This window comes from Pistacia vera, unplaced genomic scaffold, assembly GCF_008641045.1.
Source record: "Pistacia vera cultivar Batoury unplaced genomic scaffold, PisVer_v2 Contig211, whole genome shotgun sequence".
NCBI lineage: Eukaryota > Viridiplantae > Streptophyta > Magnoliopsida > Sapindales > Anacardiaceae > Pistacia > Pistacia vera.
The window spans coordinates 1,098,235-1,122,232 of NW_022196015.1; the positions used below are offsets into that span (position 1 = coordinate 1,098,235).

At 37.7% G+C, this 23,998-nt stretch overlaps 1 pseudogene; it reads left to right on the top strand.

Annotated features, from left to right (window-relative positions):
- Positions 1–14,056: 14,056 nt before the first annotated feature.
- On the top strand, positions 14,057–17,342 carry LOC116129391 (annotated as a pseudogene).
- The last annotated feature ends 6,656 nt before the right edge of the window (positions 17,343–23,998 follow it).

The following is a 23,998-nucleotide window of genomic DNA, read 5'->3' on the forward strand; positions in this document are numbered from 1 at the left end:
CATACGCCTTCGACACTGAAAAGACTTGAGACTTCCAGTAAGCGTAATTTCTCTCGCCTAATTTCACGGTGATACTAGAAAGAGTGTTGTTCAGTGTTGAAACAGAAGCCAAATTCATCATTTTTCCTTTTGTGTTGAGAGCTGAGGTAAGAGGTGTTTTAGGATCTACACCATTGATGTCTGTCAATAGCTATGATACCATGAAAATGTCAAAAACAGAAAGAACAGAGAAGGAAAGAAAATTCTAGAAAGTTAATATTTCATTTTTCTTAATGTTCTAAAATACCAGCTTTACAATTTATATACAAGAGAATTGTATTGATCCTTGTCAAATTGCAACTACACTGTTCATATTGACATAGACAAACACAATACTATATCTTCTTCACCATTCGATCTCAATAAGAAGAGCCAGCTTCTCTGCTGCAAGTTGCTCTACAAGTTGCATCTCCGGGACCATGAAGAACACGTGAGAGAGCTGATGTTTTTCTTCTGCTCTAAAAATGACTTCGTATTAGGGCCATATTATGAATACAAAAACGACAATAGGGAATGCCGTTCTTGTAGGCTTTGCTTGAGTTGAAGCTTGAACATTTTATTCAACAATAAGAGTCTAGAGAGTTGGAACTTATAAGAAATGAGAGATTAAGCGATCCTGTAACTGTAAATTTGTGTAAGAATATTTCAGGATTTTGAAACAAATTTGTATAGAATGATTATGATGTTTAAATTAAAATCTTAACTCAAATTTCTAACCATTCATTTTATTATAATTAAAACAAATAAATAAAATTATAAGTTTAAGATATTAAAATAATACTTATTGTTTTTCCCTATATGATTGGTCGATGCCCTTGGTTATTGGTGGGGAGGGCTAGGGCATAAGGTTTGCAAATTTATTGCTACAACATCACTTCTTTCTATCCTGTCACAAGAAACTGACACACTTAGATGGTTTGGTATTTTGTTTGATAGTTTAGTAGCGTTGACAACTAAATAACTCTGAATGAATAATACTTAAAAAAGTATTTATAATATCAGATTATAAGTATTAAGTGTTTGTTTGTAATTTTTTAATATATGATTATACGCATTAAGTGTTTGTTTTTATAAATTTTATATATCTGAAAAGTAGTATTTTTACATAAATATCTTTATCAATTAGAAATCATGAATTTAATCAAATATACAGAAATATTTTAGTTTTTTAAATCAATTGATTTAATTTTTTTTATTGTGTGTATCCACTATGTCTCTACAGTGAAAGTAAAATAAGAAGCAAATAAAATAGGTTGACAGAGATTTATGTTATATGGAGTACGATCGGAATTTAAAAATTAGAATAGAGATATTTTTGGAGAAGTCATTTAAGACAAACAAATAAGTCTTTAATCTTTATTTAAAAGCCAAAATTTTTAGGTTTTTTTCTATTAGAGGAATATTATTGATTCTCAGTCTTAAGTGATTAAATATCTAAATATAAAAGATTCATTTTATCTAATATTTTAAGAAATGATGGAGGAAATAATTTTTGAAAAGGATTTCTCATTATTGTATTTGAATGGATACCAATTCCACACTGTCTACAAGTCCATAATTTTAACAATTAGTTTCTTGATTACCTAACTATTCACATTAATTTTATTCATGAAATGGGTGAAATGGGTGGATGCTTTGATCCGAATGTTCTTATTGGTTTGGCTTTTGGGGGATGGATGGGTTGTATAGCCTCGGAGGTTACTGATAAGAGTGTAATTTATATATTTTTTATTCCTTTCATATTATGTTTTTGTTATGTTTTATGCCTAGTTGAGCTGATTAGAGTTTATTTTGTAAGTTTGGCATATTTGGATAGACTTTAGAAAATAATTGAGAAAAGATTAGGAAATTCCAGATTTTTCTTTATTATGACCAGTGTTGTGTTTTTCAGGTTTTTCATGGAGTCAGATTTCTCGATTGCAAAAGAGTTCTTCAAAAAACATAAAGTAGACGAATCAAGCTTTCCAGGAAGGTATTATGGGCGAGAATCCGAGTTCGTTTGGGTTCTCAGTAGTTGTTGCAAAACCGGACCTGGAATCCTAGCCGCGGAGATTTCCTGGCTGAGTATTGATTCTTCGAATGGGCCTAACTAGAGCGTCAGATATCAAAAGCGGGTGATTCAAAAAGCCCAGATTCATCTACACATCCGGGACTACAACTCTTATGAAGTGACCAAGCCCAGAAAAGATCTTTTACATTACGAGAATCCTGGTGCAATCTGGAGACGAATTATGTTTTCCATATCTGATAAGATTTTGACAGTTTTGGAAGTCTATCTTTTAGGAAATGTCTAGGAAAGTAATTTCTGTTTTTCATAAGGAAGAATTAAGAAAAAAAGATATATTATTTATTCATGAGTTATCAGGTTAAACGGGAGAACAGCAGTAGAGTATTTTTCTGAGTTTTTTTATCTTCTAAGTCAAGATGTGTGGCTGATCTTCCTTCTACAGTTCAAGGGGATTTTGAAGCCTAAATTTATGTCATTGGTGTAACTTAACTTCAGTAACATTGTTCTTAATCTCGTTTTTATTAGAATTGTTTATGTTATTCTGTTTTAATTGTTTATGATTCTTGTTTGAGTGATTTAGTTTTGGCCTGCTAAATTGTTTAATTGGAATTTTACATGTTAGAATTAGGAATTGTGATACGTAATTGTCCTTTTTCTATTCAACGAGTAACACATGATGATAGATGATTATGGACAAGTTTTCAGTCTGTTGTCTTGAATAACAGAACCTAAGTTAAATAATCCGAGCCTGCGTGATTGTTGCTTAGATTGATCTATTTTCTTAATTCTTAAGGCTGCCATTGAATTGAATTTAGAGAGCTTGTTCTAGGTTGTTCAAGGGTTAGTATCTACTCGAAGAGCTTATTTTAGTAGTGACAACTAAGGGAGAATTCGAGTAACGAAGCTTGTTGTTTCCTAGGGTCAATAGTTCCATAATAACGAGATAGAATAGTGTTACGGTTAGTTCATATACAATGCATGTTTAGGTGGATCTTGAACTGAGAACTAATGGTTTTCAATCTGATACCTTCATTAGAGATTTCTTTGTGTTACTTTAGTTTACTTTGACTACAACCCCCTTTCATTACTATTGTCATGTTTACTGTTTAGGGTTTTATTTTATTTTTCTGTTGTTTTCATTGTTTTAGAATATAGAAATTAATCGAACCATTCCCTGTGGGATCGACCCTTGCTTACCTTATATACAATTCAATAGTTAGGTTAGGAAGGTTATTAATTTGGAACATTTGGCACACTGCTAGTTACCACCCTTTGGTATGCAATGTATTGTGAAGAGTTGGGAAGGTCTTTGGTTTTTTGATACTAATGAACCTAACTTAGGGCATGTTCTGTGGTAGGTGGGTTTCTTTGTATTCTTTAATCTCTGCTTACTTCTATTTTTTTGACAAGAGAAATGGAAAAAAGAGAAGATTAGGAGTTGTCTTGATAGTATCATTCTTTTACTCCTAACCCAAGGCTTGTCTTGAGGTAGGTTGGCTAGTTTTTAGGTCTTTTGTATATTCTTTCTCCCTTTCTATGAAAAGTTTACTTACCTCCTCAACCAAAAAAATAAAATAAAAAAATCATGTTCACTTTAAGTTTGAAACTCAAAGTACACGAATTTATGTCATTCCTTACCTAAAAAAATAGGATTGGCTACTTTACTTTACTTCACTTCGATTATTATTAATAGTACTATTATTATTTTATAATTTTGGATTGTTTAATGGTAATAATACCAACTGAAATGAAATTACAGTAGGTCTAGCTAGCCTGCAATTTATACGGTGTCATGTGGGTGCAATCCCTTATTCAAACTTTCAGTTTATTTGATAAATTATGATCTTGAGTTTATTTGAAATGATTTTTTTTTTAGTTTTAATTTTTTCGAACTTTCAGTTTAATTATTTAAAGTTTTATTTTAGAAATAATGATTGTAGATGTATAGCATACATGAAGGGAATGAAATGTTAATCACTAGTGATAAATCTTCATGAATGTTATGCCTGAAAAAAGTAGGGCTGACGCAAGGCCCAATCAGCATGAAAAGTGAGAGATTAGGTAGACCTGCAGCCGTGCAGACGCAGCCACGTCGTGCAAGGACATGAGCAGCATGCTTCTGTCAGTGCAGTGGGTGTGCGTCGGACTAACCAGGAGCTAGAGAGATTCCACGTGTCTAATCCCTACTCCAAATGGCGTAAATCGCTTCAGAAGGTGGGCAACGGGACATAAAGAAGGATTTGCACGGATAATCTCACCATATCACAGATTTAGTAATTATCACCTTAATCCATCCCACTATAAATAAAGGACTTCTCTCTCATTTTAGAGTATTAGCTGGTCTCTCTCAAAAAGAGCATACACACTCTCTCACTTGTAATCATTTGTAAAATCGGCTCGCTGAGCACGACCTGACCATTATTATTAATATAATACCAGTGGATGTAGGACTTGCTTCCTTGAGCATTTGAACCACTTTAAACACTGTTCTCCATTCCTTTCACTCTCATTCTCCCATTCACGTGTGTCTTCTGGGTCAACTCAGCATTTCACACGTGCGTTTGGTTGGTGTCAAAATCACGCATCAACAGTTTGGCGTTAGAAGGAGGGCCCCCTGATTTAGTATTCATCCTTCATCAGGAGAATCTCTAACCAACTGGTCCTACAACAGCAAATGGCATGCAGATTCGAATCTGAGCAACCCCATAATGATGAGTAGGATATCCCTCAGGTGCAAGAGGGCACCTTTTCCGAAATGCCCCTAGTTCTGCAAAATCTTGCAGGGGACATTCCCTCAAGCTCCCGGCTTGATCCAGCCATCGTGAACTACCTAGAGAGGTTCAACAATACTCTTCAAACGGTTAACCAAAAGTTAGACTGTTTGGACTGGGTTGCACCACCCGTATCAAATGAGACAATGCCACCGTCAAAAACGCCTGCAAGTCGCAGGAAAGCACGGAAAGAGGTGATAGCTTGTGCCACGTGCACTGCAGTGCGTCAAATGAAGGGAAAGCAGGTGGCAAACAATAGGCCTAGGGGCTTTGAGGGACCAGCAAACATCGACCGCACCCTAGGTAGAATACCCGTGGCGCAAAGACTCGGTGACAGGTCGTAGATCGAGCTGTCCCATGCCATGTCGCGCGAGCAATCTCATAGAAGTGCAAGGCAGGGATATTCCCATCACTAGAATAACGACCCTGAACAACATCACGCGGGAAGTGCCTACCATTAGCGGGTTGGTTCGCACCACTGCAGAGGTCAGGAAAGTTCCCCGGGCTAGTAATCACCATCGCACGACTCTCACCAACATGAGTCAAGAGTGGTCGGAACTGCCAGCCGAGGCGAGGAGGAATCCAATCTCTAGATTTTCCTCAACCGCACTCGAGAGGGTCAAACCCGCATGGGGGAAAGCAATCCCCAGTATCTCCACTGCCTCAGATTGAAAAGCTACAGTGAGTTATCGATCAGTTAAAGGCCCAGCAAAATGATTGAGGGTAGGTCGTAGAAGGGTCTCCCTTTTCCGCGGCTGTGTTAGCCGCCCCTATCCCATCCAGATTCAGAATGCCTGATATGAGGGTGTTCGACGGGAATTCAGATCCGCAGGATCATCTGTACGAATTCAATGACCTGATGGAACTTCATCAAGTCTCTGATTTGGCAAAATGCCAATGCTTGGTGGTGACTCTTACATCTCACGCCAAGCAGTGGTTCAGGTCACTCCTAGCGGGATCAATCAGCTCGTAGAATCAAATGAACTCAACATTCTTGAGACACTTCCAAGCGAACCAGAAGTTCTTGATGCCTTTGAGTTATCTCAGTAACATAAGGCAAGAGAGGGATGAATCCCTCCAATCCTATATCGACAGATTCCATAGAGAGCTCCACAAAGTAGCTCACACTCCCGAAGAGTCTGTTCGAACTCTAATCATAGCGGGAGTTTGTCCACAAACAGATATGTGAAAGGAGCTACGATCAGAGGATGATGTTTCTTTCACCCGTTTTTACCACCTCACAGAGAAATACCTTCGTATCGAGAATTCCGTGGTGGCACTCCGCTATCATGACCCCAGCACTTCGGGTAGTGGTCGGGGGGAAAATAGGAAGGCTAATTGTCGATGGGCTAATGACAATCAGCAAAAAGGAAAGAAACCACAGTTTGATCCCAAGAAATTTTATGCTCCCATTCCTCGTTGTGATCGTGACAGGAATCAATATACCCCTTTGAACGCTTCTGTCTCGGCAATTTTTGACAAGTCATAAGAGGCCAGTTTGCTCGGAGAGCCCGAGCCCATGAAAAATCCCCCTTCAGCTAGAAATAGTAAGAAGTATTGTCACTATCATAGGGACAATGGCCACCACACTGATGAGTGCCGAGCTCTCAAACAGGCCATCAAAGACCTTATTAAACAGGGACATTTCAAAGAGTATATTGATGACTCTGCTCCCGTAAGAGAGAAAAATCGAGAGGAACAAGGCAAGAAGCGTCGTGATCACCAGGGTATCTGTAGCGTGGGAGTAATCTTTGGGGGACCACACCTCGGGGGGAACATACGAGGTGCCCAAGAAAGATATGCTCTCGCAGCTCATCACGATCCTATTCTTGTGATGAACACGGCGTAGCGACCTCCAAAGGTTCGCAAAGAGGAAGAAATCACCTTCTTCGAAAAAGACGCATTTTGATTGCATCATCCCCATGATGATGCTCTCGTCATTACGCCTTAGATAGGGCGCTTCGATGTCCACAGAATATTGGTGGATAACGGAAGTGTTGTGAACATCCTGTTCCAGCTAGCTTTCGAGAGAATGAAATTGGATGAGGCCGACTTGAAGCCCGCCTCGATCCCCCTCTATGGCTTTACAAGGGATCACTTGATTCCTAAGGGAACGATCTCGCTTCCAGTCACGCTGGGTGACTCTGATGAGGTAACAAGATAACTGAATTCCTAGTAGTGGACTGTCCGTCCGCTTTCAATGATATCCTCAGGCGACCTCTATTGAGACACTTCTGAGCAGTCACTTCGATCTACCATCTCAAGATGAAGTTCCCCACCCCGACAGGGATAGGGAAAGTAAGCGGATCGCAACGCACATCTCACAACTGCTATGTAAAAGCAGTACAAATGGTGTGCAAGGGGAAAGGCATCACCCGCGACATTCCCAAACAGGCAATGGCGATTAGTCAGATCGAACCGCGGCCTAGCCCAACCGAGGATAACATGGACCCTCGTATTCAGGAATGCCCTTCTAGTAGGCCAGTTGAGGACCTATCTAAGGTGTCGGTCGACCAAAGAACCAAGCAAAGTGTTAAGGATTGGAAGCAATCTCAACCCCCAACTCACCAGCGACCTGACTAGTTTCCTAAGAGAAAATATTGGGGTTCACTAGGACCTCCCTCATCTGTATCATCTATATTACAAAATTGAAATGATTTTATTAAAGTATCGTCGACAACCCCATATTCACCTTGATGGCGCGACCGTTCCCAATTTGGAAGACATGTGAGGACTTCAATCATTTGTGATGTAAGTTTAGTCCTCCGTTCATTTAAAATTCTTCCACTTGCACTAAATGTTTGTTCGGATGAGACGATTGAGACAGGAACAGCGAAAACATCCAAGACAAGTCTTGATAATACCGAAAAAATACATTTTCTGGCTCTCCAATAGTCTAAGAGATCAATGTTGGCTCTCTGTTGTGGATCTATTGGTAACATTTCAGGGGTTCCCAAATATTGTTGAAGCTCATTACTCTGCGACTGCATGGAAGACAGTACATTAGTTGTTGTTGTTGTTGTTGTTATTNGCACTTGATGAGAGATTGTAAAGCTCCTCTTCCACCACCCGCATAGAGTTTTGGAGGTACTACGAATGCCAGAGTGTTTACAGTGGCACAGGGTGAGGCAGAGGCCAGTCCATCAGCCGTTACTGGTCAGTTATTATTCCATTCTGTTCCTTTATATGCTTTAATTGATTGAGGAGCCACTCATTCTTTTATATCGTATGGGATGATTGAGAGGTTAGGTTTGAAACCTACTAGAGTGACTCAACCCATTAAGATAGAGTTACCCGATGGGGTTAGTGTTCTGACGCAAGAGATATTGTCAGGAGAGGTTGTAGTGATCCAGGGTAGAGATTTAACAGTTGATCTAATAGTTTTTAATATGCCCGACTTTGATGTGATATTGGGCATGGATTTCCTAGGGAGATATGGGGTAGAGATTGATTGTCAGAAGAAGAAAGCGAGATTTAATCTCGATAATGAAGATAAATTTAGTTTTGGAGTGGGCCATCAGTTGAGCATGTTAATTAGTAGTGTGAAGGCTAGAAAGATGTTGAGAGAGGGGTGTTTGGGATATATTGCCCATGTAGTGTAGAGTGGTGATGTTCCCCAGCCAGAGATTCAGAGGGTGCCAATAGTTCGAGAGTTTCTAGATGTGTTTCCGGAAGAGTTACCGGGTTTGCCTCCTGAAAGGGAGGTTGAGTTTAGTATTGAACTAGCACCGGGGACAGCACCAATATCCAAAGCCCTTTATCGAATGGCCCCAGCAGAGCTTCAGGAATTAAAGAAGCAACTCCAAGAGCTTTTGGATAAAGGCTTTATCCGACCGAGTCATTCCCCCTGGGGAGCTCCAATTTTATTTGTGAAGAAGAAAGATGGGTCACTATAGATGTGTATCGATTATAGAGAGTTGAATAAAGTGACAGTGAAGAACAAGTACCCTAAACTCGCATTGATGATTTATTCGATCAGTTAAAAGGAGCCACCGTGTTCTCTAAAATTGATTTGAGGTCAGGGTACCATCAGGTAAGAGTGGCAGAGCAAGATGTGGCTAAGACTGCCTTTCGTACAAGGTATGGGCATTATGAGTTTGTAGTGATGCCGTTTGGTTTGACTAATGCCCCAACAGTTTTTATGGACTTGATGAACCGGGTATTCCATGATTATTTGGATCGGTTTATAGTGGTTTTCATTAATGATATCTTGGTTTATTCTAAGTCAAGGGAAGAGCATGAGGAACATTTGCGGATAATGTTGCAACGATTGAGAGAAAGAAAGTTGTATGCTAAATTTTCTAAGTGTGAGTTTTGGCTTGATCAGGTGATATTTCTGGGCCATACTGTGTCTAAGGAAGGGATTTCAGTGGATATGAGTAAAGTGCAGGCAATCCTTGAATGGCAGAGGCCGAGGACAGTGAAAGAAGTCAGGAGTTTCTTAGGCTTAGCAGGTTACTACCAGCGATTTGTAGCAGGGTTCGCCTAGTTGGCTAAACCGTTAACAGCTCTTACCAAATAGAGAACTCCTTTTGTATGGTCAGAAGCATGTGAGAAGAGCTTTCAGGAGTTAAAGAAGAGATTAACAACAACTCCCGTGTTACTGTTACTGTTACCACAGGAGGGTGTAGATTATGACATTTATATAGATGCCTCATTGCAAAGACTTGGTGCTGTGTTATTGCAGTTAGGTAGGGTGATAGCATATGCCTCTCAGCAATTGAAAGAGTATGAGATGAGATACCCTACGCATGATCTAGAGTTGGCAGCCGTGGCCTTCGCACTAAAGATTTGGAGGCATTACCTTTATGGTGCCAAAAGTAATATGTACACCGATCTTAATAGTTTAAAGTATTTCTTCACTCAAAAGGAGTTGAACATGAGACAGAAAAGGTGGTTAAGGCTAGTTAAGGATTATGAGTGTGAGATCAAGTATCAATCGGGAAAGGCCAATGTAATAGCCCATGCCTTGAGTAGAAAAGCTTATTTGTCTCGGCTCACTAAGCAGAAAGAGTTGATAGAAGAATTATGTAAAGAACAGATTGAAGTGGTTCCAGGAAGGATTGCCAGGTTAGAGATTTAGTCCACTTTGCTGGAGGAAGTCAGAGATAAGCAAGTGGCCGATGAGTGGTGTCAGAGAATAGTTCAGCAAGTGCATGAGGGCAAGGCAACAGAGTTTCAAGTAATAGATGGTGTCCTCTATTTCAGGAATCGATTGTGTATCCCTCATAATGATGAGTTGAGGAAGAGACTACTTACAGAGGCTCATGACACACTGTACACTACTCATCTTGGAGCAGCCAAAATGTATCAAGATGTAAAGAAAGGCTATTGGTGGCCCGGTATGAAGAGAGATATTGCAGAATTTGTAGCTAAATGTCTGGTTTGTCAGCAGGTGAAAGCAAAACACCAACGGTCGTCAGGGTTGCTTCAGCCACTTAGTATTCCAAAGTGGAAATGGGAGAGCATTTCGATGGATTTTATCACAGGTCTCCCTAGAGTACAGAAAGGGTATAATGCTATATGGGTGATTGTTGATAGGTTAACCAAGTCAGCCCATTTCCTTCCAGTAAAAGAGAGCACTACTACAGATCAGTTGGCTCAGATTTATATTAAAGAGATAGTCAGGTTGCATGGTGTGCCCAAAACCATAGTGTCAGATAGAGATTCCAGGTTTGTTTCAGCTTTCTGGATGAGTTTACAGAGGAATTTGGGTACCTGTTTAGCATTCAGTACTGTCTATCATCCTTAGACAGATGGCTAAATAGAGAGAATGAACCAGGTGCTTGACGATATGTTGAGAGCTTGCTGTATGGATTATAAAGTATCCTGGCATGAGATGTTACCCTTAGTGGAGTTTGCCTACAACAACAGTTATCAGTCTACAATTAAAATGGCGCCTTACAAGGCTTTGTATGGTAGATGATGTAGGTCTCCACTACATTGGGATGAGATCGGCGACAAGGACGAGTTGAGTACCGCTCTTGGGCCAAAGGTGACTCAGAAAATGATAGAGGATGTAAAGTTAATCAGAAACAGAATGAAGCAAGCCCAAGACAGACAAAAAAGTTATGCTGATCTGAAGAGAAAAGATGTTGAGTTCGGAGTGGGTGACAAAGTGTTTCTAAAAGTTTCCTCTTATAAGCGAGTAATGCGCTTCGGAAGCAAAAGAAAGTTGGCACCGAGATACATAGGTCCATTTGAGGTATTGCAGCGAGTGGGAAAGGTGGCCTACAGATTGGCACTACCACTTAGTATGGACAAGGTACATGATGTTTTCCATGTCTTGATGCTTCGGAAGTATGTAAGCGATCCCTCCCATATTCTGAGTGTAGAGGACATTGATTTAGAAGAGAATTTTGTGTATGAAGAGCGCCCAGTTCAGATCTTAGACCGAAGGATTAAAGAGCTTCGCAATAAGAGTATTCCGTTAGTGAAAGTCCTTTGGAGAAACATAAAGTAGAAGAGGCTACATGGGAGGTAGAGCAAGATATGCAGAATCGTTAGCCGGAGTTGTTTGTGTGAATTTCGGGGGCGAAATTCTTTTAAGGGGGAGAGAATTGTAACGCCCCACTTGAGGTACGTAGCTAATGTTTATTGTTTTGCTCTTAGTTGAGATGATATATTGTTAATATTGTTTGGTTGGCCATTGGTTGAAGGGATGTATTGGTTTGGTTGAGTGGTTGCCCTGAAATTGTAAAGACTTGGCAAAATCTTGGTGTTACAGACTTCGTCAGGGCGAAGAATAATCTTCGCCGCGGTGATGAGGTTCTACAACTCAAGAGGTAGGTTCTGTAATTTTTGGTCGGGGCAAAGAAAAGGTCTTCGCCGTGGCGAAGAGCCGAATAAAATGTGTATTGAGGTTTCTAGAGAATTCTTCCCTAGAGGCAAAATGACCTTTCTACCCTTAGTTAGCAGGAAAAGTGAGGAGTAAAATGTAAGAGAATTTTATAGAGAATATGTTAGAGTAGGGGTGTGATTGTAATGATTGCAAGGACAAAGATGAAATTTTGAAGAAAGAGCAAGGGCAATATGGGAATGAATGAAGAAAGTTTGAGTTAAAAAGGAGATAATTAAGCTTCAAAAACCCTTCATTCATTCTTCTTCCACCGCCATACTCTTTCACCATTTCCTCTCAATTCTCCCTTCAAGCTTTCAAGGATTTTTTAGGGTTTTTAGTTGGATCTTGGTAGAGAATTGATCTAAGGCATCCTAAGGTAAGAATCCTTGCTCTAGATGTGAAATTTACCTATAAAGGTGTTGAGGTCTTAATGTGTTATTGTTTAAAGGTGTAGAGAAAAGACATCTACCAAAGGAAAAGAGAAGTGTTAGTAGAATCACACCATCACAAGGTAAGTAAATCCATCCCAAGTTGAAATTGAGAAATCTTTTGAGTAGAGATTAAGTAGAGATTTATATATGCATGTGTATGTTATGCTATTGAGAAATTGGGTTGAGATGAGTATTTGTTTTATGGTTGTTGATTACACTTCATTGATGAGAAGTGTTAATATGTGATGCATATGTATTTATGAGAGGATGTAGTTTGACATGAAGTTGGGGGAGATTGAATACTTTCTTTGGGAGTGTTCTTTTATGACAAGCATTATAGCTATGTGAGGGAGTTTCCTCCCATTTTGGATGGTTCAAGAAAGGGATAGAGCCATAGATAAGGTAGAGTTTATGTATGCACACTAGTTGTTTGATGAAATGCCTAAGAGAAACATAAGTAGTAAACCTTAATTCTTGCAACATTGCATGTTGGCATTTCATGAGTACATTAGTAGAGAAGATTAATTGTGCATTGAGAAGTGGATTGAGAAGAGTAGAGAACTTTGTGTATGAACTACTCTAAGAGTAGAGAGAATGAGAAAAATACGAAAAACGGGTTGGTGCTTTGTCATCTCCACCCGGTAGTTACTCAAACAGGTTGGTGCTTTGTGATCTCCACCCGATAGTTATGAAAAACGGGTTGGTGCTTTGTGATCTCCACCCGAAAGTCACGAAAAGTGAGTTGGTGCTGTGTGAACTCCATCCGGCCGTGCCTCCGGTAAGATGAGGTCGTGACATATAGCAGAAGTTAAGAAAGAGAGCTGTGTGAAAGAGAAAGTAAATGAGATGAGAAAAAGTGTAAGGAAAGAATTAAGAGAAAGAGTTACGGGGACAGTCGAGTAGATGGTTTACTTACTGAGCATTATATTGTGCTCACCCCGTTATTTTCTTTGTTGTTGTAGGATCTAGGTGAGAACGCGGTTGGATGGACGTCGGCAAGCGAAGAGCAATAGCTATACTGTCCATTGTTTTAATATCATTTTATAAATGATACTTTGTTTTGTATAAATAATGTTTATATGTAATAAAAGAAAATTTTGGGCCCATTTACTTTTGCTAATATAAATATATTCTACTTGATATATTTCTATGAGTATCCTAGTATAAAACAGTCATTACAAACACAGTCCTTGAGAAGCACAGTCCTTGGACTATTAAATTATTTATCTTCATCTTAATATTCTTGTTGTTAATGTATATTTAATTGTTCTTTAATAATCCACTTTTTGACACGTGTTATTTGTGTAATTGAATGGTCATTAGGTTTTGAATGGAGGAGATGTGCATTGGACTATGAATCGCTTTATTAAATTTGATCGCCAGTAAATATGATGCAGCTTTGGCTATAAAATTTTATGCTCCTATATTTAATTAATGTTATGGTTTGGGGAAGAAGATATTGATTAACAGACTAATTTGACGTTTGGTGAGAGCCACCTTCCTTGGTTTTGAAATTCGAAAAATTAATCTGCCTTTATGTTCCATCATCCATGAATTGTCAAAATTTTCTGTTCTCAAAATGTATTTACGGATATTCATTCTCTATAATTGTTTTAGCTTCTAAGAAATCTTTTTGATTACCAATCTATGCTACTTCCAATCTTCATTAATTCACTAAAGAAATGGTATTCAATTGGCTATATGGAATAATATTGAATACTTTGATTATAATTAGTTTCGAAGGTTTGTTAGAGAGCTTAACACTATTACTTGCGTTAGGATTTTACCCACGTTAAAAGGATTCAAATTGATCAATGTGTTATAGCTGAAAAGTCAAAAAAGCCAACGGCATGCATGATAAATAAGTAAAAGAATTATTATTAAGAATCTTTTATGCTACCATTTATTAAACGTGAACTTCGATAATTTTTTTTATTCTTTAATAATGATTGCAGGGTGTGTATAAATGGAGAGAGGCATTGGGATTTGGGAGTACAACTACAAACTCGTACAGGTCATTATCATTCCATGCAACACTTGGCTTGAAAAACCTTCCTAAATCAAAATGGCTCTTTATTGTCAGCTTATTTCACCGCCTTCATTAACTTTTAAGAAATTGTCGCCTTTAAACAGATCCTTAGTTGGATCATACAAACAACATCATTGCTCGAGCTAGTAGATCGGTACTCAAATGTATAGCTGCAACCAAAACATCCGATGAAACCATTGTTAGACGATCAGCCAATTACTCACCTTCCATTTGATCCCATGACTATGTTCAATCACTTACCTGAAACTATGTGATGTATTTCTGTTGTCAATTAACTTTTATTGCTTATAGAAGCATATGGTTCACATTTGTATTTATAAGTTATTTAAATTAATTAATTTTGATATATGCAGGGAGAACTGTTTGCCGAACGGGTTGAACAACTTAAGGAAGAAGTTAGGTTGATGCTTAATTCGATGGATCCTTTACATCAACTAGAGCTCATCGATGACTTGGAAAGACTTGGAGCATCTTATCACTTTCAGGATGAAATAAAGAGAATCTTAAATAAGATACACAACAATAATTCCAGCAATTATATGCAAAGAAAAGAAAGTTTACATGCAGTAGCTCTTGAATTCAGACTTTCAAGACAACATGGCTATGATCTACCTACAGGTACATAATATATGTTGGAGTTGTCGACTACTTCAGTATTAATGGGTAACGATGAGCGGGCGGGGGTCGCGGGGGTAGCGCCCCCGAGCCCATAGGTGATTTTGGGCTTTTCCATGTATAACCGCTATAGGATTTCTTTTAAGTTACTAATTCCTTTTTGGGTTGGGCTTAGGAATAAGAATCCTTGTAAAACTAGGTTTAATCTCTTAAACCTAGTACATAAACATACTTTTATCTTGTTATGTGTGAGAGAGCAATTCATTCATTATAAACGAGAGAGGTGAGGCATATTGCAATAATATTGACTCAGCTGGACGTAGCCCACATTGGGTGAACCAGGGTAAATCGTGCGTATTATTTTCTTTATTTACTGTTTGTTTTGTTTTACTATTATTATTTTGTTCCTGTTGTTGTTTCTATTTCGTTCAATATATATCTATCACATACACAAAAAGTTGCGATTTGTATTCATTTATACACAATTTTTCTACCAAATATAAAATTTATTGGATTCATGAGATTCTTTTACAGTGCAACGTGATGGAAAAAGTAATTAATTTCCCTTTTCATTCTTTCATCCTTTTTCCAGAAATTTTCAACAATTTCAAAGATGAGAAAGGAAACTTCAGGCCATGCCTCAAAGATTGCAGAGGAATTTTATCTATGTATGAAGCTGTATTTCTTTTGAAAGAAGAAGAGATTGCTACCTTTGATTATTTTAGAAATTTCAGAGCATCCTACCTCAAGGAATATATGAAAGAAAACAAAGATATATCTTTCCACTCTAGTGAGCCATGAATTGGAGCTTCCACGGTATTGGAGGTTACCAAGATTGGAGGCAAGGTGGTTCATAGATGTCTATGAGACAAGACCTGACATGAACAGTATCGTGCTACAGCTTGCTAAACTTGATTTTAACATGGTGCAAGCAACCCACCAAGAGGACATGAAGTCTGCATCAAGGTACGAGGCTAGCTATACCTAATTAAGAGCGGGCATAATTGTTGATTTAATATCTAAGCATGAAACAACAACATAAATATAAAAGAAATTAATACACTAAATATCATTGGAACTTCTTACATATCTTGTACACATGATAATGTTCTTTTTCATATAAAGGAAGTGGAAGAAAGTGGGTCTTGGAGATCTATGTAGTAGTTTTGCATAGGATAGCTGGATGGTGAGTTTGTTTTGGGTTGCGGGGATGATTTTCGAACCTCAGTATAGATATTGTAGAAGTATTTCTGGAGTGGTCAATGCTTTGATTACGACAATGGATGATGTGTATGATGTTTATGGCACTGTGGATGAACTTGAACTCTTAACCGATGCCGTTGACAGGTTGGTGCCAAGCCACGTAAATTTCGTTTGATACACATATTTATTTAATTTTGCAGTTAGCTATTTCCAACATGAAATTTTATATATGAAGATATATTTTCTTCCTCGTTATTTAGATGGGATGTCAACAAAATTGACCAACTTCCAGACTATAAGAAGATATATTTTCTTGTTCTCTATAATTTCGTAAATGAAATGGGTTTTAATGCTATCAAAGAACATGCAGTTCACGTCATTCTTTATCTAAAAAAATCAGTAATTAATTTGGTCTATTTATATATAATATATTATGAATATAATTTTTTATTGTTGTAGATTTATATGCGATTCATTATGATTGATATCATTATAAATTGTTTCAGTGGGCAGATTTATGCAAAGCCTATTTATTGGAGGCAAAGTGGCATAAGGATGGTTACACCCCAACCCTTGAAGAATACGTGGACAATGCACGGATTTCTATAGCAGCACCTCTGATACTAATTAATGCATACTTTTTAAGTACAAATCCATTACCAAAGGAGCCCATGAAATACTTTGAAGAATATAGCGACGTGATTCATTAGTTAGCAATCATTTTACGACTTGCAGATGACATGGGAACATCATCTGTAAGCTCTCTCTCTCTCTCTCTCTCTCTCTCTCTCTCTCTCTATATATATATATATATATATACTTTTATTTTCTAAAATAGGATCCTTTTTTGACACGAGCTCATATATTAATCTATTTATTATTAAGATTTATTTGTTTATCATATAACTTTTTTTGTGACTGTCAATCATAAATTTTGTCACTCTACGTAAAACCTTAGATTCGAAGAGGAGTTCATGAACTATAATTGATGATAAATTATTTTAACTACTTGATTATTTGGTAAAATATTTGCTTCTATGTATTTTTTTTTTTCCTTCTTCAAATTTAGCACGAGATAGCAAGAGGGGATGTTCCTAAATCTATCCACTATTACATGCATGAAACTAAAGCATCTGAAGAAGAGTCTCGTGAATAGATACAGGAAATGATTGCCGCAGCGTGGATAAAGATGAACAGAGATCAGCTTGGAAACCCTCATTTTCCAGAAACTTTTGTTACAACTGCGATGAACCTAGGCAAGGTGGCTCAGTGTGTGTACCAATATGGAGATGGGCATGGTATTCAAGATACGAGTAAAGGTCATATAATGTCATTATTTTTTGATCCCATTCCATTAATTAATGGAGATGGTTACAAGAAATGATGAAAGTTGAGATAACTTTCTGTTAGTAATTGATCTACCATACGCAGCGAAAAAAACAAAAATTCAATTGATAAATCAATTACCTTTCTTTGCCAAGATCCGAGTATAGATTATACCGTTTACATGTTTACAAACAAAATCTGTATAAAGTAAATCCATTCAAGGATTAGAATACTTATGTACGTTTGGAGGCTCCTTCGAATATCTTTGACTTCAGACAGGAACACTGTTCATGGCTACTGTTCACCATCTACTATTCACATGATTTTTCGCCAATCGATCCAAAGTAGGATCGTACTCACAGAAGTCCACACGAAGATAATCCGCAGAACCCTTGATTATTTTGCTAGAACAACCAAGGGCTACAAGAATCAAGGAAGAAGAACAAGAAAAGTTTTCTTCTTGAGAGAGAGAGAGATAGGGTGGCTAGGGCTTTTAATTGAATGAATAATTCTGTCTTTGTTTTAATTTTAAGTTGCACTTATATAGTGCAACAATTGAAACCCAATTCCACTTAGGAATAGCCATGGGCTTTGACCCTAGTTTACCCTTACAACCAAACACATCATTTATGATATTTAATTAATTAATTATTATTATAATTAAAATCAATTAATATATAATAATATATTAATATTTAATTAATGATAATAATTCACTTAAATATATGTAGAGATATATTTAAATATAATCTCACTAATTTAATTTTAATATTAAAATTAAATACAGGCAACAATCTTAGCAAATTTAATTGCACTGTGAGATTACAAAATACCCTTTCATCCTAAAAGACGAAAATACCCTTCTCACAAATTGATTCTTAAATTATCTTCTAAGTGTGTGACCTGTAGGCTACTCATCATATCGGTAGTGTGTAGTATCGCAATTAACACCAATTAATCGTCTCACTACACACATACCAAGATTGGCCCATAGCAAGGCATCATGGCCACCCGATAGATTCGGATTCAGCAAAATCGTAGCCTGTCAACGATATGGTTACTGTGAAATCTAATCCTTTCATCAACTGTTATCCCATCGGGACTGCGGTACATAAATAGTGTCAACCTCAGATATCCTCGACATGTTTGTATTCAGTTGTTGAAACAATGACAGAAATATTAAATTGGATTGAGTATCAACTCAATCCGACTGTGGCCACAGATTTAGTGTCACTGCCATTTACTGAATTACCTAGTGAGATAACTTCTCTCGTACCCAGGAGTGATGAATCCTTTGTCGATCCACCATAGTTTCGATACGCTTCTCAATGTAGCCAATCACTACCGTTTTGATAGCTTTGAATAGAACTACATTGGGCTAATGTCAAACTACACCAATTGGTGTACAAGGCGCTCCGGTGATCTCAAGTCTAAGGATCACATGCACCACCATCCGTTAGAGGATTTATTCCATAGACACTAAGGTTATCATCCATATGGAATCCTTTGGTGGGTCTGTCCAGTGAAGTTGCCTCTTGCAAGCACCCATGTGTTGCACCAGATTGTCGGCAAACAACCTTGACAAGTGCGATTAGTCACTGCCTTTCGATAGGGTCATTCAACACTATGATAGCCTTACCGTATTATCTATGTCCTTGGTCAGAATAATACTAGGGCTACGGATATTTCTAGAATGGCCACCATATGTGATCATCAGGTTCTCACTATCAAGATTTAAAATACTTGATACCCTCGTCACGGTTCTACCATCCTAAGGACATATATCATTACATACATGATATAGACGAATATGCCTTTTATTGATAAATAAACATTTATTACAGAGTCAATTTTACAATAATTGATTGGTTCTAGGGCACCTTCTCTGACACTTTCTTCACTTTTTATTTTTAATGTAAGAGAATAAAAATGTATTGCTTTCTTTTTTTCATATTTGAAGTGCTTGTGGCGTAGCTCTAGAGTTGTAAAACAATGCAAGGGGCATGGCATCATAATAATTCTACCCAAAAAATGACTACTACGTGGTTGTTGCATCCTAAAATATATGTTTTAACGTCGTGAGGCATTGAAAAAATGCTCCAATTCTAACGCTAGAGCTAGCATCGGAATAGCATGGCTCACATTAGTTATAAATATTTGTAGTGTAAGTAGTATTGTGAAATGTTATACATAATAAAATTGTATCCCTTTGTTATTATTTTCATCTTTTACTTCTCATCTAATTAAGTAGTGAAATGGAATTGATATATTGCACGTAGATTGATTATAATTAGACTTTTATGTAAATTTAACATACAAAAGATAAATATGGATTATAGTTTTTGTAATTTAATTTGACGGTACATAACAAAAGTTTTTGATTTTTTTTTACTTATTTGACCATTGATATTCTTCTTCTATCTGAATTTGCATGTTAAATAATGCATTGCTTCAATAACAAAATTGAATTTGCATAGCAGTCAAACCCATTATTTTTAACTGTGAATTAGAGGTGGGAATTAGGCCGGACCCAAAAAGTCCAGCCTAAAAAACCAGTCCTTAGGAGGACTAGTCCTAGGACCAGACCAGGCTCAAGGAAGGAAGGCCCAGGCCTAAAGTCGGTCCCTCCTCCTGTCCTAGGCCTAGGCCTGGGCCTAAGCTACCTCCCCAATTTCCTTTTAACCCTTGTAAAATATTTAATATGAAATTGACAATAAATGTAAGGGTTAAAATGAAATGAAATTTTACAAAAAAAAATTTTCCAAACCTATAAGACCGACCTTAGGATAGGTCCTATGGGTCTATGACTGGCCCTAGGAATCAATCATGGCCTTGAGAAATCTCATGGGCCGAGGACCAATCCTTGATTATTTGGGCCCACGCCTAGGACTGACTAGGCCCGGGCCTTTCCGACCTCTAGTGTGAATTTCACAGTCATCTTCCCTGTATATTAAGGCCAATACGCCCATGTGAAATGAAGCAGAATAGTAGCTTTTTTGCATCAAATGGGCTCTGATTTGTGCCTGTTTTTGGCTCAACTAATGCCATGATAAATTTGTCTCATGTTTCATAGCAATTCCTTTATTTATTTATTTATTTATTTATTTTTAAAGTTTATGGGACAAGATAATTAAGATCATAGGTTCTCACTTTTTGCTTGTGTGTGGATTAAAGGTACTGCCGATAAGTATAATTGTTAAATGAATTTGTAATTAATTTAAAAGTTAATGGCTTTTATTTTTGTAAATTGAGTCGAAACAATTGAAATATAACATTATTTTATAGTAGATCTTTGTTGAGATTTAATTAAGATTAGTGTTTTGAAACCTAGCCTGGCTTGGTTGGCTTGACCGATAGGACTAAGACCCGAGCCTTCATCACTCTGGACAGTAAATGAATCTATTTATCTCAATTAACTCGGAGTGACCCATGGCTGGGCCGACGGAACAATAGCGAACCTCCGATCCAAACGGATCAGGGCCTAAACCAGGTCACTAATAGTTATTTTGTAGGGGGTGTGTTCACTGGATTTCAAAGCTTAAGGAAGAAGTGTGACTAATGCTTCATAATTCAATGGATCCAATACATCAACTAGAGCTCATTGATGACCTCCAAAGATTTGGAGTATCTTATCACTTTAAGGAGGAAATAAAAAGAACCCAGAATAAGATATACAACAATAATTCCAGAAATTATAAGCACAAACAAGAAAGTTTATAAATCAGAGCTCTTGAATATAGACTTTTAAGACAACATGACTATGATAAACCTGAATACAAACACACACACACACACACACACACACACACACACGAAACATTGCAATTTTTATAACCAACGGTACTTAAGTCTAATACTTTATGATGCGTTAATTGGAATTTTGAAGCTACTATGTATTGATTCCCCAGCACGTCAAATTCGCGCCATCTATCCCTAAACTGTGCCAAAACCAAGCGACCAGGATTACCCCACATGTTGCCTTCTTGGCAAGCGACTTGACCAATGAGCTCACCAGTTTAAGGCATAATTACCCTAGCCTAATAATTATCCTATGAAAATGATTATTCTTGCTTGAGTCCGGGTCAAGGGCTAATTCATATCAAGATTAAGGGAGATTACACGTGCATATCTTTCCATAGTCACTAAGCCCCAGCTACCGTCAGTTGGAAGCATATGCAAGAGGCCACGATCATCATGAAAACAGGAGGACCACTCATTGGGTCACCTTGCAATACATGTTTTAGCAAGTTACACATTGCATTCACGTTAAACATTGCACACAAGACAGTGCAAACACAAGGACATTGAGACCGAGATTTCCTATCCTACTTTGAAAGTTAGAAAAGCTTGCATTAGGGACATTCCATTTAGGACATCAGGATAGCACCATAGCCCTTCGAGTAAGGGGTCTTGAACACCTTCAGATAGTTTGTCATGATTGCAATCACATCCAAGCCTCGCTTATTTCAAATCCCTTTTACTATAAGTTGTGTGTGAATTATAGGGTGCTTGTTGCTCAAGGGCATGAATGACATGGTCAAAATTTGATGTTTGTAACTTAAGAAGGTGACCTCGTTGCAACCTAAAAGATCTCTTTAGGAAAAACAATGTTGCCAGAACTTGAGCTTGCAGGGAGGACATCCCACTTAACTCAATGACGGATGACTTAAACAAAATCGAATTCGAAACATTAAGGAGGCTTCAAATTCCTTGACAACAAAGACTCAAGATTAGTTCATAGCTAAAACTCGATATCATGTCTAGACGGAACCTTCGTACCCACTTGCAAAAGGCCCTTGATGATACAATTACCATTGCAAATGAGGATGACAAATAGCTTTCTTTTATTCATTGCAAAGATCAATTACGAAGTTTCTTAGAATCCTATGCAAAGATTACAAAATTTCCTAAGGCTTAGTGCACCAAGTGACCTATTAAAGAGAACTCCCAAAGATAAAAACAGAATGGGAGAGAAGTCACTAAACAAAAGGTTGTATATGGAAAGATAGATAAAAAGAAAAGTGTGGAATATTCATATTTGTCAAACTTATGAGTTGTGTGTGTGCACATCAATTCTACGTGCACACATGTTGCTAGACTTATGTCTTGGCTTGGTTCGTTTCGAGTGTGTGTGCACAACGGTTTGTGCCTACACTCTTGCTTCAGATATTTGCAACCCAACATGAGTTGCATGTCTAATAAAGGGAAAAAAATTCTAGTTATCTTTGTCTCTTGCTTTTTAGGGAATAAAGCTATCTTTCTCGATTTACCTTGTGGTCCAAACTAAAAGAATGAATATTTTCCTTATTTGGACAAACATGGGCCAACCCCTTGTTGGCTAATGTTGCACTATATTATTGAGCAAGAACCTTTCATTATATAATACTTTTTCTTACATGAATGAATCTAATCTTTTGATCTTTTATTTCATTCTTACTCTGAATTTCTTAAAGTATTCTTTCTCTTAAGGTTTAAAGTTCATTTTCCATTTTGTGCCAAAACCTCACCATATCAAACATAGTCTTGATGGCTCTTGGAACATGGTTCCTTTCATGATGCTGGTGCGTTGCATCATTGCTTGAAGCTTGGTGTTTCACAAGCTATTCTCTGGTACGTTCTGGTGTGAAGAAGATCCAAAGAAGTTGCTACACACTAAGGATTCAGAGTGTGGTGTGTTCTTGGTGTGAAGAAGATTTGAAGAAGTTGTTACACATTAAGGATTCAGAGTGTGGTACTAAGTGTAAAGTTGAACAAGGAGTTCTTTTTACTGTAACTTAGATAAACTTTGAAAGTTATCTTGTAATGTGTTTTTAACTTAGTGGATTGCTTCGATTTGGACAAGGTCCCATGGATGTAGCCTAAAAGTGGATTTAGCCGAACCATGTATATGGTTGTGTTCTTTACTTTCAACATTTGTGTTTAATGTGGTTAAAAACCATAAATGTCTTAATCTACTTGGTAAATATTCTACTGCAATTTACAGTGGGTAATCCAAAACTAAAGTGGTTTAACCAATCCCCAACACAAAGGAAGAGAATAGAAGCAGCCCTATGTCTGCCTAGCTCGCCAAAAGAGAGTCCTTCTATCAAGAGAGTAGATACCCTCATGCAAGTAGTGGTATCCTTGCCCATTTCGCTAGAAATCTCACAAACGTGAACACCTTCGTCCTCTCACAAGGATACATTCACATGTCTGGGCAGACGCTAACTTTCGCAATAAGAGAGAAAACAAGTAGGACTACACATCTGGGAAGATACTAATCTTCGTGAGGGGAGACAGAATCCTAGGACTCTTTGTGTTATTGTGTCGTAACTAGTCAAGCAAGTTTCTCGTTCTCCATGTTCAGCCTACCCAGCTGGCCTCGATACGCCTATTCTTTGTCATGTAGAACGCGACACATCTTGTCTAGTTCCCTCTTGTGATCGGCACGAGTTGATGCTACAACCTCCTTGCCAACTCCTCCTTTGACCTTCAGAGCCACACAGAATCATACTTTGACCTTGAAAAATGGGGTACAATTCCTGAAGGAGGAAGGTCATCAAAGAGAAAAGCTGTGAAACAAGGATAAAATCATCTATTAGTAGAGTAGACGAGCGAGCGGACAAAACAAGCTTAATGAGAAGGACAAACCTTGGTCTTATCTATAGCCGCTTCTGTCAATAGAGCAGCTTGCTTTGATGTTTGTACCCGTCCCAAAATGATCTAGGGACACAA